Source organism: Melanaphis sacchari, unplaced genomic scaffold (genome assembly GCF_002803265.2).
Source record: "Melanaphis sacchari strain LSU unplaced genomic scaffold, SCAv2.0 Contig64_pilon_pilon, whole genome shotgun sequence".
Taxonomy (NCBI): Eukaryota; Metazoa; Arthropoda; class Insecta; order Hemiptera; family Aphididae; genus Melanaphis; species Melanaphis sacchari.
Genome location: NW_020271462.1, coordinates 882,245 through 899,199, shown reverse-complemented (window position 1 = coordinate 899,199; position 16,955 = coordinate 882,245). Strand labels below are relative to the sequence as shown.

At 24.1% G+C, this 16,955-nt stretch overlaps 3 non-coding genes across 3 annotated transcripts; 1 reads left to right on the top strand and 2 right to left on the bottom strand.

Annotated features, from left to right (window-relative positions):
- Positions 1-3,559: 3,559 nt before the first annotated feature.
- Positions 3,560-3,632, bottom strand: Trnak-uuu. Its single transcript has one exon. It is a non-coding gene; the product is annotated as a tRNA-Lys (tRNA).
- Positions 3,633-7,055: 3,423 nt separating this feature from the next.
- Trnak-uuu lies at positions 7,056-7,128 on the bottom strand. The gene has a single exon. It is a non-coding gene; the product is annotated as a tRNA-Lys (tRNA).
- Positions 7,129-13,810: 6,682 nt separating this feature from the next.
- Trnak-uuu lies at positions 13,811-13,883 on the top strand. Its single transcript has one exon. It is a non-coding gene; the product is annotated as a tRNA-Lys (tRNA).
- Positions 13,884-16,955: the final 3,072 nt, after the last annotated feature.

Genomic DNA, 16,955 nt, shown 5'->3' with positions numbered 1-16,955 from the left:
ATTTTAATTGAAAATAACTCAAATGTAGTTTCAAAAGCGATTTGTGTACTGTATGTATTATACATGTTATATTATTATAATATAAACGTATAGTAATATTTATATTATTATAGGTATACGTAAGTTTCCGCGAGTTTCAAACTTTGCCGTTAAAGTGTACCGAGGGTATGGATGGGGCTAAAAAGTACACTATCAGTAAAAACCATAATCCGACGTTAACAAATGTCATCCGGACGTCCGTCCATTGGTTTCTAAAATATGAAATTGTAGAGTGGCCTTTACTTTTCTACTGCGTTAGATCACGCTTTCTCCAATTTCCAAAAAATTCTCTTTTAATTGTAAACGTAGCTGGCCTAATGCTTACGAGGTCAAGTGATCAAGTACACTAGAGATGTAAAACAGTAGCCAACGCGTCATATCAGCGTGTGACTGGTCGTATTCTTATCCTATGATTATATAAATTATAAAGGGGATGAGAGGTAACTTCATTGAATAGAAAGAAGTGTGCCACTGAATCATTCCACCACACGACAATGTCTCCTCCCCCCCTTAGACCTCCAAATGATAATATGGAAAAACGATAAAACCAATAAACGGCCTAGAGGAATGAGAGAAGATATAATAATTGCTATTATTGGCATTTTGTCGACTCGCTGGACCCATTACGTACGTGTGAAGTTAGTGTATCGACCTCGGGTACCTGTTGTTTCTACATCAGCTGACGGCTCAAATTATAGCTCTTGCCAATCATTATTTGTCTCGTCCATCACACAACAATTTTTATTGTTTTTTTTCTCATCTCCTTACTATCTCATCGTATAAAATAAAGAATTAGATGCATAATAACGATTTACAATTTCCCCCGGAACACATTATAGAATACTTATTTATTATACTTACCAGTTACCAATGCGTAATTATCGGTTCAAAAATCCGCATATTAAATAAATTATTAACCATCACATATTTTGTTTTTTTTTACATATATTTAAATGAATTAATTGAATTAAATTAAGTATGAGTATCTACAATAACAGGTATGGATTTATGGATTTCAATAGTAAAATTATATAATATACAGTATATAATAAAAATAATAAAATATAATTATTTACGAATAAAATCTTTTAATATATTAAATTTAAAAAAATACTAAATTGAGTTAGAACTATATAAAGCAATTTGGGCCTCATTAGTTAATTTTGTAGCTTTATTTTCAGATGCTACCAGAACATAATTAATTTTTTAATATTGAAATATAAAAAAGTTTTAGCAGACCGCTAAAAAACGATTGAGCAAAGAATATTTTATATACGACATTGCCATTTTCATGTTGCTAACATTTTTAATTTGTTATTTACATGTATTATTATGATATCAAACTTACACACACCTCGAGCCATGAACTGAACCTAACTTTATTGACAATGTTATATTATAATACGTTATGATAAAATTAAACCTAAAAGCTTTTGACCAATATTCAAATATACCTACAATAATACTGAATCTATTATATCAAAGTCAAATTGGAAACAGATACTAAGGTATATCAATTTTATTTATTATTATTATTATTATTATCAACAATTTTAACTACACGATAGACAGTAAGGCCTGATTATTTTATTATTATTAAACAGGTAAATTAATATATCAACAGACAACAATACGTTACATATGGCCATAAAATCATATTATTTTTTAACTCGTATCATATATTTTGTATTACTGTAACTAATAATTATTTAAATTAATATTTTTTGTACAATATAATTCAAAATTGCAAATTTGGCGACATCGCAGTTTTTTATGTTCGATCGTGTAGGTTTTCTTTTGTACTATTAAATATCCTTTGTAAATAAACCGACAAATTTACTCAATCGTGACGTACAAATTGTATTTTATGCTCGCCGTGCCATAACCTAGTAGACTTAGATTAACAATGAAGGACAAAATAATAAAAAAAAATTGATGTTTTTGGACAGCCATTAATTATTATACATTCACTGACCAATTTTATACAAGAAATGAGTCTGTGACTACATTGAAGGCGCTTCAAAATCCCCCCCCCCCCCACCCGGGAATACTAGTAACAGTTCTGTAGCACTCTAATATGCAGACGTTTAGGAAATATTATATCTAATGAAAACAAAACTAAGCACTACAGCGATCTGTATGCATGACTTTCTGCACACGTTACGTAAATTATAGCGACGTCTGACCTTGTCACGCGTATAGCGTTTACCATTCGTGACGTCGGCAATGGCCTTCGGTCGACATAAACGTATAATAATAGGTAAGGTAGGTATATCATCATTTTTGTGTGAATTCATATTCACACAAACTCGGTAATATTTTAAGAGTCGTTACTCATTTATAAACATCAAAAGTTAACAATTCAAGATTTATTTTAATTAAAATTATACAACGATTTTTCTATACAGTTATCATCCAAAAGTTGAGTAATTTTTTTGTATACATAGTAATATAAATGTATATACATATACTACAGTACAGCTAGTGTAAATTATGGTATATGACAAATTACGTTGTATCGGAGTATAACGTTATTCGACGGACATTAAATTTATTTGCTTACAAATATAGAAATTATCATGATTTTTATAGAACGAGTCAAATAAACCCACTTTATAAGATAGATTAGGAATAAACATTCAAAAATTTGTGATATTGTAGTGTAAAGTTGACATTTTGAAGGCTGTGTCTTTTTTTTTTTTTTTTTGAATAAAAAAATCTACTAAAATATATTTTTAATAATTGTAAATTTCAATAAAAACAACCTATGTGTAGGTTGTTTTATTAATATATTATTATTATAAAATCGTAAGAAAATAGATCGTTTTATACGTATAAAAATTCAGTATTGATTTAAAAACTAATAGCAATAAAATTATATTATAATAAGTATAAATAATTATTATAATAACAAATAAGATATTAATTAATTATAATATGTGCGACAAATGCAATATTTTTAGCTAAAATTAATTCAAGCTATCGCATAATTAATAGTAAAATATTAACTTAAATGCCTATATCGTAAAAGTAATATAATATTTATTATATTTAGTTATTTATAGTATTTAGTAGGCAGCCAGATAAAATCACTTAGAAGCGTTTATGTCTACAAAGATTTATCACAGAATTAAAATTTAACACATATATTATAATAATTTACATAAATAAGATACTTCAAAGTAATCACCTACTTTCCTCCTTTTTTTTATTTTTTAAAATTATTTTTAAAGTTTTAAGAATTTTTACTTTTGACCCCTCCCAAAAATGTAATTTAGATATAATGACAATATACACAAAACCATTCATGAAGTTAAGGATATTTTTCTGTAACAAAATATTTACATTTATTACTTCCTTCAGAATTTAAAACAATAAATTCATAATTTTGATAATAATTTAAACCGAACAGAAAAACACATTTTTAATCATACTAATTGCATTTATGCATTTACAGACAGCATCCACTGTTAAAAATATATATTAATAAAATTTGTTTAAAAAAAAATGCAAAAAAGATCGCCCGGACAGGGACTCGAACCCTGGACCCTTAGGTTAAAAGCCTAATGCTCTACCGACTGAGCTATCCGGGCTAGTTATTAATACAAAGAAAATGAACATATGTTACTAGTTTACTAACATTATATTTCATAACATTAATACTTATTGTTGTTCAATAATATTAAATATTTAATATTCTTACTAAATATTATATAATAGATTATGTAGAACAAGATTTTTCAATAGTTATTAGTTTTACAATCTACATAAAAAAATTAATAAATTCTATCGAGAAGTTAGTCAATTGGTAATAAATCCAGTAAATTAAATATTTCTCCTCGAATGATTTTTATTATTTTGTTATATTTGAAAAACAAATAACCGTATGGTCCGTATGGGTACTTGAAATATTCACCAAATGTTTATAATATTATTTTATATTATGGTATAAGTTTTATAATTTTTGACACTTTTTAAGCTATATTTATGGCATAACAATTTTTATTCTTAATGTCGTGAAAAAAATTTTCTTGGTTAAAATTCTTAAAAACTTAATATAAGATTCTGTAAGTCTTACATCATATGTGTAAAAATATTTACGCATTTGATATTCAAATTTTAACATAATTCCTTAAAATCGCAAAAATTTGCAAATACCTACAGACGTGCAGTTGAAAATGTATATAAAATGTGCAATTGTTATAGCTTAAGCTTGAAAATATAACACAAAGTAGTTTATATTGAAACCAAAAAAATTAAAAATAATTTAAGCAAATTTCTTTTATAGACATTTTAAGTTCAAATTTGAACGAAATTACATATTTTTAAATCATTTTTTTATTAAATTCATTATTTTGTTATTAAACGAATCGAGAGTATATAATATTATAATAGTAATACGCGACCCAGACACAAATTACTTCTGCAGTTCTATACTTTACTATACCTAGGAATTAAATTTGTACAAAAATAATTGGGTGTGTAAAGATATTTAAGTGTGATGAGTGATAGCTCGTAAATCAGTGGTCGGAGTTGCCGGACAAATACTGACGAGTTAGATATAGGTACCTACGTAATATGTGTATAATTAGTGTGTATGTGTGTGTGACGTGTACGTATATTTAAAACTACAAAATAATTGTAACAAAAGTTTGGTATGTAAGTATTATTTTATTATTATACTATAAACAATTAAATTACGTAAAACATTATAAATAAATCATAATAACTTATACAATTTTGAAGTATCTATTATTAATAAGGACTTTTTGACTCAAATAATTATAATATGTAATCTGTGGTTCTTTTGGCCAAACAATTAAAAATAACTTAAGTGAATAAAAAAATATTCCAATTCCAATTACTTACTAAGTACCTACAAATAAAACTATTTTAAACGACTTGAATAGTTGTTTTCACGGTAACCAGCAGTAGTTAATTAAGATTTATACGTAAATACTGATTTTATATTTTGAAAAGAGCGATGAATGAATTGATTTTACATTGATATGTTTGAGTACACTATGAACTCGATAAAATGTCGATTAGATGCTTCAACTTTGAACTTAAAGGGTGGTATTGAATAATCAAGAAAGACAAACAAAAATTAAGAAAAAACGGTAATTTTTACACTTAATCAGATTTTAACTATATTGATGTCTTTGTTTTGTTATAATTTAAAAACAAATAACTACAAAACCTTGATTTATTTTCACCTAGTATTTTTATTATCATTTTCTAAGTATTTAATTTATAGACAAATGAAATTTTTTATTTCTTTTTTTTTATATAAACATTAATTAACAATATATGAATTGATAAAAATTTAATATGAAGTTTCTAATAAGTGGTTCATTTTCCAGTTAAAAAACATCGAACATTTAAAGTCACAATATTTTATTAGTAAAAAATTATTCACTGGATCAAAATTCTTGAAAATTTAGTACAAGATTCCATATAAACTGTTCTCATATCTGTATAAAAATATTAAAATTACATAGAAAGATTTTTTTTATATGCATTTAAATAGAAACTATTTTATAATTAGAAATTCATAAAAATATTCTTTTTATATCTAAGTTTTGAAAATTGAATACAAGATTCCTCATAAGTATCTATTTCATATTGAAACCATAAAATCTAAAAAATATAATAAAACCACAATTTTTTTTTATAGGCATTTAAAGTTAAAATTTTTATAATTTAATTTCTAATTTCAATAGTAATTTTAATTATAATTTAATAATGGAATTAATTATTTTTTTTAAATTGAAAAAAAAAGTTATTTGTACGAACTTAAACTTTTATGTATTTTATACCACACTATAAATATATATATTTTTATAATAATTTAATAAATACAATACTTCGTATTTCGTGATATGTTATTGAATTCAAATTTAACACAAAATAATGACTTAAACGGCTCAAAATTTACAGTAGAGTGGAATTCACTTGCCTACCATTTTTATATGCATATGAAATTTAAATTTTTACAAAATTCGTCAAAAAATCACAAACACTTACAAATTATAAGTATGTTGTCGTAAAAACTTTATAAAATCTTGATTTGAAAATTTAACACAATAATCTTCATAAATAATTCATACTGGAAATAAGAAGTCTAAAAACTATGTAAATATATAATTATTTTTCATAGATATTTGAAATTTGAATAAAATTATTTACAAATTTTACTTGATATACATATACTAATTTTTTCAAAATATGTAAATTTATTTCAAGCTATTACCTATTTGTTCCATAAATCTATTCACACTATTTAACGGTAAGGTAACGGCCATATCTGGGGAGGCAGAGATCTGGACCTTTTTCCCTCCCCCAAAAAAATTTTAAAGGTAGAAACTTTTTAGTGGTAAGTATATAATTTATATTATTATATTTTTAATGTAAAAATGACGAGTATTCAGTATCTATATTTAAAAATATGTTGGACCCCCTCCCCAAAATGTTTTTCATTTACAGCCTTGGGTAAGATAATATTAATACAAAAGTAAATAACTGCATATTACAATAATATAATATAATATAAATATATATAATTAAACTCGTTAATGTCTAGCTTTTAAAAAATGATGAATGTACTTTACTCTTTCATCCTTGAATAAGCATCTATAAAGTATATATAGTAATGTGCTTAATTTAAATTCTAAAAGATAAACGATGAATTTAATTTCGAAAAATATCATAATGTTGTAATTCCGGAACCATTTCAATCAAACTCGTGACAAACCTTAGAAAAATGCACGAAATACGAATCATAATTCTGTAAAAGACAATTAATAATAATAATAAAAATGAATTATAATCAATTATGTAGGTAATATAGTTATTTTTAAAGTCGTCAAATGTGTTAATAATTATTCATTTAAAAATATGTATAAAAACTCATACAGTAATATAGTAGTTTATACAAAGCATATTAATGAGTTTGATACATAGTGTAGTATGGCAAAATAAAAATTATCGGACAAAAAAAAATTTAAAAAAAACTTCGCCCGGACAGGGACTCGAACCCTGGACCCTTAGGTTAAAAGCCTAATGCTCTACCGACTGAGCTATCCGGGCTTATGATATAGTTGACAATACACGAGTATATACATTTTATATATACATATAATAATGTAATTAACTGATTAAATGCTCAACTACCAAGTATTGGTAATATTATCGACATGTTATTGTAGAGAATATTAATAAATGATGCAGTATATAATAAAACATTTCTATATTTTTCATGCAATATGGTTTTAGATACCAATTTAAGTATAAATAAATTTATATCATATTTATCCTATTTTAATTCTGAGCGGCAAGATGAATGTTATGAATTCACAATAATATATGTATATGATATGTGTGTGTGTGTTTTCATAACACATTATACATACACGATTTATAGAAAATATAAAACTAAAAAGAGATTTCGATCTTCAATTTCAAAAATTGTGGTTTGTGTCTTGTAGCAAATTAAATCTAGTTCATAGTTGGTACTAATGGAAATTAAAAATGTTTAGTACCCTTCAAAATAATCCGGAAAATTAAAAAAAAAAATTGCCTACGGACATTTGAAATTTTCAATAAATATTTATACTAGTATTTTACTAGACAGTAAATACCACATAAATCATAATAATTGAGCTCTTTTGTGCTGTTTATAGATATTTGAAACTTTAAGTTACTTTTAGTATTTTTTTAGATTTATGTATGATAAAAAATTTGTAATATCGCTTGCAAATGTAATACAAAATATTCCTATAGGCTATAAGTAATTCTTACTAAAACCCAAATATCTTATAAATATAAGATATTACGCAATAAGCACTATTATTTTATAGACACTTTAAGTTCAAATTTTGAAGATTCAAAACAAATATTTAAACGAATAGATTAACTATTTAGTTATTTTGGTGAAATTCGAATTTAGAATTTTTAGAATTAAGATCTTACACACAACTATGAACATTTTTACTAATTCTAAGCAGTTTTAAAATATTTTAATTAAATAGTAGTAGGTATAAAGAAATACCAACATTTTTCTTTTCAAAAATAATGTAGGTACAAAATACAAATACATAAAACATTTAATAATACTTGAATATACTTCGTTCCTTTTTAAACACTGTGTTTAAGGATATTGTTATGTTGTTTTTGATTCCAAACTTTTATTTACGCTCCAAATTAGTATTCAATTAAAAATAAAGCTTTTTCTACGTTTCATGTAGCAATTAGCTCGTATTCGAATGACCCTTTTATCACATTAAAGACCTAGGTAAATTGTACAATGTTCGTGTAATAGGGATTATATTCGTTTTAGTTAAAATAAAATAATTAGCACGAAATTCAATACACGTGTATAATCAATGTCTAAGTATAATATTATACAATTGTACACTGTATATTGTACACGTATAATACAACAAATAAATAAAATACCATGTTTTTACATCACTAGCCATGACGTAATATTGTTAATATACTAATATACTATGAATTTTTACTGTAAGTAACCTAAACTATTATGTGAGAAAGTTCAAAATGACGCCACGACAACGTCGCATTCTCGCCACGTGACTCTACGGACAGTGGTGGACGGTGGTCGATGGGAAATTTTTGAAGGTGCGCGTGCGGATAATATTCAGCGATCCGTTTAATAAACAGCCATCGTTATCGGGATTATAAGATATAATACGTAATCTTTTTATTCATAAAAATAGCCACATTTTGCTTCTTAACTCTCCACTACTAAAGTTTTCATTATTATCATATTTACCGAAGTACAATCTGGGCAATATTTCTAATATATACGTGCATATTGCATATCCATATAATATCATGATGTATACTTTAAATAAATTGTTTCAATAGTTCTAGAGTAAGTTGGTTAATTAACTGGGTACGAAACAACGAAATTCACGCAGTTTAAATGGGCAAACTCAGCTTTCATATATTATTGTCACAACAACACTATCATTTTTTTTTTTTTTTTTTTTACTTGTAGCTCACGTCACGACCACGGTGCAGAATAATGAAATATCCTTAGAAATAGAAGCTGACACATAATAGGAATACAGAGTATAACCAAAACGTGCCAAACACTTTTCCGTAAACATTTATTTTTCACATGTCTTGTACTCTAATAATAATCATACTAAAGCCATTAAACAAGAGTTGCTAAATCGACATGCATTTATATAAATTATAGTAATTATACTAATATGTAACACTATAAAACTCAGTAGTGACGAATAATGAAAAGGGGATTTCACAGTCCCCACTTGATAATTTTAAAGACCTCAAATTTTAAATATCAATAATATAATGATTGTAATGAAAAAAGTAAAAATATTTTAACATTTAATTGAAGTATTTACTCGATTTCATTAATTTATTTTCAACTATAGGTACAAGTCAAAATACGAGTTTTATAAATAACTACTATATTCGGAGAAAAAACTATCTACTAATAATTTTTGAGACCGTCCACCGTTAGATTTTTATCGTTATTATTAATTATTATTATAGTTATAATTTATTGTAAAGATTGTGTTTCTTCATTATTTAATTTTCTTAGTATACCAAGTTATTCTTGACGAATGTCGATAACACGTACCTATTGTCTCGCATTCGAAGAAGTTTATAGTTTCTTATTTGTGTCATTGAATTATTAACTCCAATAAAAAAAAATTAAAATAAAAACATTGGATTCTTATTTTATACCAAATAAAGTCAAAGTCAGAATTACTATGAATTAAATTTAAATTATTTGTTACTTATACATTGATTAAATCATCGGTGTATTAAATTATAATAAATCATAATACATTAATTAAAAGTATTAAACCGCTAAAATATGTTACGCCATTATTATTTTGTTGTATTTTAAACATAGGTAATAGTTTTGAAAATTTTCAAATAATTATACTGATTATAGATATATTATGAAAATATAATAAAATACAAATATAATTTATAAATTAAATGTATAAATTATAATATTCTTGTTGTAGTACATACTACATAATATATTAAAACAATTATTAAAATGGGAAAAGGTAACTAAAAATAATGTAGGTATCAATGCAATCTATATAAAAATAATTTATTACTTACCTCCCATCTGACTTGACTGATGCTTAAAATTTTAGCTCAAATAACATTGTTTTTATCAGTAAAAGTTTACAAGCTTCTGAAATTAATGGTATAATAATAATAAATTTTTGGAAACCGGATTCAACATTTGTATTTCCAATGTACTGATGATAATAATCACAATTACTAAACACAAATTTGACTATTAGAAACATGCAAATACGCAATAGAAATATTTAAAAAACATGTCCTTTTTCAATAACTTTTAAAATTTTTAATAGATAGATACTGAGAAAGAGCAATCCAAAAAAATAATTAGTTAATATTAAAAACACTAAAATTAATTTTAAGCATTTTATACTTATTTATAAAATTATTTCACTATTATAACACCACCAAACCCGGATTAATGGTGGGCCAGGGGGCACGGTCCAGGGGCCAATTGATTTTGCCCATCTTTATCTCCTATATATATTTTTAATGCGTTTAAAAAAGTTAAAAAATAAATTATTTTAGTGGGTACAATTGATAATTAATAATTATAAAATATAAATATTCTTAATTTTACATTACGAAATATTACTAAATTGTTATTCTAATAATTGATAATTAAGGTATTCTTAATCTATTCGCATGAGGTGCTCATATGTAATAAAAATAATTGTTCAGCCAAAAGAGCATTTTCTAAATTAACAAGAATAAAAAATAAATATAAAACAAGCCAGACTAAGAAAAATGTTACATCATTAATAATACTATATTCAGAAAATGATATTTTGCATTTGACCAATTTCAATGAAACTATTCAATAATTTGCAAAAAAAACAAACCAGGGAAAATTTTTAATTATTATTCTTTCTAACAATTACAGTGTTTATTTATATATATATATAATATGTGTATAATAAATTATTACATAAATATTAATTTATACAGCCTTATACATATTTTTTATGCTGACAAAATTATACAATAATTCCACCAACCCCCTCACAAAAAATAAATATTTTTCCACTGCTAATGCTAATATATTTACTATTTACATTGATTTTATGCAAGTACCTACTTATTACCTATAATATACACAAAATGTGTAAAGTAATTATTATTGTTTATACTCACTATGTGTATAGTGTATCAACACTAAATAATTGCTCTTTACAGTACCTGCAAGATGAAATATTTAAAACATATAATAATATAAATCAATATTCTTTATAATTAAATATTCTAAATATATAACGAAATATTTCTTAAATATATAAGTATATAACACAATAGCTATATACATTGTATAATTTAAACATTTTAAGCTATACTAAGTATATTGACTATATAATTAATTTAAACTGATAACTAATAATTAATAAGTAGTCTTGTACGTCAAAGGTATTATTAGAAATTAGTACCTGAGTAAAAATATTCAAATACTTTTTAAGTACACCTACTCCAAAAGTCAAAATAAATCATCCAAATACATACTATAATTCATTAAAAAAAAAAAACTTTGACAAAGTATTTATTTGAAAATAACTTGAAGATACAAAGTGTCTAATACTTTTTCTTTTTAATTTAGTTAGGTAAATTTTTTTCAATTCAATCACGTTAAATCATTTTTAAAAAAGTAGGTAAGTGGGTACCGCTCTGCTGTACATAAGTATTGAATAGGTCACTATTATAGGTATATTAAATTTGAATTCAATGATATTATATCATTATTCATTATATGTACCTACAAGAAACGATTCTGAGCGGAAATAGTCCAATTATTAAACTTTATCGCCAAGTGATATGTGTTATTGATATAGCTATTAAAGTAATTTATTTTACTTTTAGTATTATTATAGTATATTTACATAATTTTTTCCGAAATTATTGCATTTATTATATTATTAGTATTTAATTATTATAATAATATAGATATACGAATTTTTATATTATATTACCTATATCTATTTATACGACACAAAATTTAATAACACCTTTATTTAAATACCGTAAAACAGTTGAAAAATATTTATTTATTTATTTATTTACTTATTCTAGGCCACTTAGACCCATTGACGCTTTCACAAACTTCCTCCGCATTTCTCTATGAGTTACCATCTCTTCTCCATTCAACACTCCCCATATTCTAAAGTCTTCAACTCGATCTTCCCACTGTTACTTGGCCTTCCCCTTGGTCGACTTTTATTTAGTTTCCATTTCGTGACTGTCTGTATAAGTCGGCTTTCCATATATGTCTAGCCCACTTTAATCTCTGGCTCTGAGTATGACCACTATATTGGAATCATTGAATACATTGAATAGTTAATTACATTCTCTATTTCATCATATTTCGTAATCACCTTCCTCATTTCTCTTTGGCCAAAATATTCTTCGCAGGATTTTGAAAATCAATAATTTGTTTTTATTCAACTTGATAGACGCATACTCCACACACACACACACACACACATAAATATATTGTATAAATAAATGATATTTTAAAATAAATCAAAAATCTTATAACATATAGTAAAATTCATAATGAAAAGTTTAAATTCTCACGAATATCGTTTACAAATTTTAACAAAATAATTAATATATCGTTTAAATAAGAAATTTCATCCAAGTTGAAACTTTAAAAATAATAATAGAACTTTAAATACTAAAAAAAAAAACTATAAAAAATAATTGTCTTTACACATTTTTTAAATTTTATAGTTTCAAAATTAACAACTTATGAAGATCTCATATTCTGTTTTTATTTTTAAAACTTAGATACAATTATACGAAAGAAAAAGATTTTATGAAATTTTAACTAAAAATAGTACCTAATGCAATTTCGAGATCGGTGTAATCAATACTGTAGAAGTTACTTTATACAGTACAAATTGAGTGTACTGTAAATTTTCATCAGGAACAATATTATTATGAAAAACTCTAGAAATTTGAAATTGTACTAGACTCTAAAATTGGAAATTTTAAGATATCTATGTAGTGATTGGCGTTATTATTAAATAATTTATAATGCGGATATGCGGCGGTAGTGTATTCAATGTACTGTTGTCTGCTAGCCAGTTGTATAGATACGCCGAGTACTAGTTTATATCTTACAGTAATCTAACAGTTATATTTATGACGTGTAAAGTGGTAACCGCAGAAATTAATTAAAACGAACAACGGGAACCAATTTTAACTGAAAATTATTTTATTCGTATAGTCAACATAACACATTAGTTGAGTTATTATTTTGTAATTTTTTTAAATTAGGTATTGTGTTTCATTTTTGCACATTTTATATTACCGGGTAATAATATTATTTGAATATTAAACAATTTTTTTGTTCGAAAATGTTTAAGAAGTTAATGTGTTGTAACCTGGATACGCTACTGGAATGAGGCGTTAGAGTGTATGTTAATATAGGTACCGTATATATTATATAAGTACCTACCTAATTGATTTATAAAAGTGTACCTATCTCATTAAGTCAATTTTTATAATAAAAAAAGTGTATAATTATTAAATTACTAGTATCATTGATTATGTAATAATTATTTTATAATCAATGTCTACACGGCTAATGGCTGTAACAATAAAACATCTAAAAAATAATAAATATAACATTATTAAAATTCAGACATAAATCAATAAATATTACTAACTAAAAACATATGCCCGGATAGCTCAGTCGGTAGAGCATTAGGCTTTTAACCTAAGGGTCCAGGGTTCGAGTCCCTGTCCGGGCGAAGTTTTTCATTTTGCATTTTTTTTTTTATAAATAAAATCTGTAATTTCTATTTTACTTTCTAGTGATTTCCTTGAAAACAAAATATTAATTCAATTTTATTTTTATTTTTCTGTTTAAAATACAACACATTTCTGAAATAATGATAACTATTTATAATCACAGTATTTTTCTGGGCCACTAATCAAATGGGTAGTGGAGTGTGTTGGTTTAGTGTACTTTTGTTTATAAAAAAGTTCGATGATGATAATTTATCTTCAAAAATATTACGTTACACGAAGAAATCACACGATGGAAATTTATTTTTAAAGCCAATAGTATTTTAAATTAAAGTAAATCAATTTTTATTTTCGATTAGATTAGGTAAATATTTATTTTCAGCGGAAAAAATATTATTACGCAAGTATAATAACCACTGATAGACGGTTTTATTTTACTTCGACAATTTGCGACTTGTAGTAGTGTCAAAATACTCAAAGTACCTTTAGATACAGAGTTAAATAAATAGATATATTATGGTTATTGTAACTAATAGTTTTTAAATGGTTACTTACTATTAACTGGTACACCTAAATAGACCACAATACACAAAATATAATAATATTATCAAACATTTATACCTACTGAAAATTTTTTTTTCAGTTTATAGATACATTTTCTACATGTATATGATCTACCTATAAGAATATATGTGTACAGGTATCAGATCCGTGTAATGTATAAATAGGGGGGGGGGGGTATGTATGGTAGCTCAAACAACATTCAACACTTTAACCATTAAGATCCTACGTATATATAATATATATAATATACACTTTCAAAAATATCTTTTCTCATTTACAAAGAAGAGTTTACAAGAACCTATTTACAGGTTAAATTTGATATATACATTTTCTTGAAAAAAATAATTTTTTAATTATTCAAGTACATATAAAATACAGATTATTTCAGAAAATATTTTTAAAAAAAAATTAAATTTGGATACATAAAAAAAAAAAATACTCAAGAATAAATAGTTAACTGATAATTAATATTTTTTAAATGAAAATTTATTTTTTATAGTTATATCATTATATGATATTTTTTTGTTACACTTTTTATACAATTTTTTTTAAGAATATTTTGATGAGAGTTAAATGTTTTGTCGTTTGGTATGAATAATAAATTACTTATCCATCTGTTTTTCTTATTCAAAAGATAAGTTGAGTATGTTACAAGCACACACAAACATAAAAAAAAAAATTTCAAAGAGCATCAGAAATATTTATCTTTATAAAGATACTTGGAATTTAATGGATAGTTTATAGCTTTAAAAATAATTTAATGTAAATTTGAATTGATGTATACAAACCAATATAAAGCTTTTAGCAAATTTTAAACAGAAGATATTTTAGAAAGTGCTTAAGTATTTGTGTTACAGATTATTTAATTAAATCATAGACATAGCTTAAAGGTAAAAAAAGTGAAGCGTAAACATGTCAACAAATCACTAATTATATTTAACTGTTATTATACTATTATATACGTAACTAATGATAAAGAAAAAATGATTGAATACGAAAAAGAAAAAGAAAAAAAAGCTTAGTATATTATCACAATTTAATCGTTAGTTAACAACACAACATATATAATATAGTATTTTATACTCATTGGGTATAACGCTGTTAATTATTGGTTTTTAGTGAACATAATCAATGTATTAAAATAATAATTATTACTATTATTATTATATATTATTAAAATGTACCTGTTGTAAACAATAAACAATTATTTTTTTTAATCAGCATATTTGTCAGTTTCTCTAAGACTATGGCTAAAAATCAATAAATATACATATATAGACATATTATTTATGATATATGTTTATATATATGTATGTATAATAATAAAAAAATAATAAATAATAAAAATAAAAAAATAAAACTGAACAGAACAATTACAAATCGTACCATTCTGATAGCTTGACATAATAATATACATAATTTAAAGATGAAACAATATTTAACATGTAGAAAATATAATCAATGATTTGTGTATACATAAATACACATCAATTCCAAGAAAATATGTAATGAAACAGTAGTAATAATATAGTAGCAGTAATAGTTGTAGTTGTATAATAGTGAATGACAAGAAAAATAGTAATAATACTTAGAAAAAAAAAAAGAAAAAGAAAAAAGGAAAAACATAAAAAAAATACTAATGTTTACAAATTGGCACAAATTGTTAACAAAACAGATCTTAGAGTATAATCTTAAAATGAATAAAAAATAAACTATTATACTAAATAAATAAATCAATTTTAGTTGGTTACTAATATTATAAATGAAGACATACATTTTTTTTTTTTTTTGGTATTAATTGTTTGAGAATAATATAATTTAATAATATTAATTAATAATAATGGTGTTTAAACAATTTTTTTTAGTTTATTTGTTATTCTATTTTTTTTTTCTTTAATTTTGATTAAAAATTATTATTGTGTGATCTTTAATTTATACGATTAACCGTTATAAAATATTATATCTCAATAATAATAACATAATATAATTTATACTCTGATGCAAATATAAAGGTGAAATGACGAGTATTATGTTTAAACCTATAGTTATGTTCAATGTTTTAATTAAGTAAAAAAACAATGGATACATTTACAAAGAAGCTCGTGAATACGCGCATTTTCACATATTTTATACGAAGCAATGATAGTTCGATATGCGCTAAAATCATTTCTTATGTAGACAATAAGATAAAACATAAGTAGATGGACACGTTAATAAACGGTTTAAATAACATTGATATAAATGATCAAAACTAATTTGTTCTTTTAAAAAAAAAAATTATATCGAAAAAAAAAACAATTATTTACTACCGAATACAGCGCCTTTGTTTAATATTATGAACTGTACAAAAATCGTAGGTTTAAGCGATTTTATTTACCAAAAAGTATATAAATATAAATATTTAAAAGAAAAGAAAAATTATTAAATTTTTTAAATTTTCTTAAAAATGCTTACAAAAAAATACTTTTGCAACACACTCACACAATATGTATATATAAATATATAGCTAA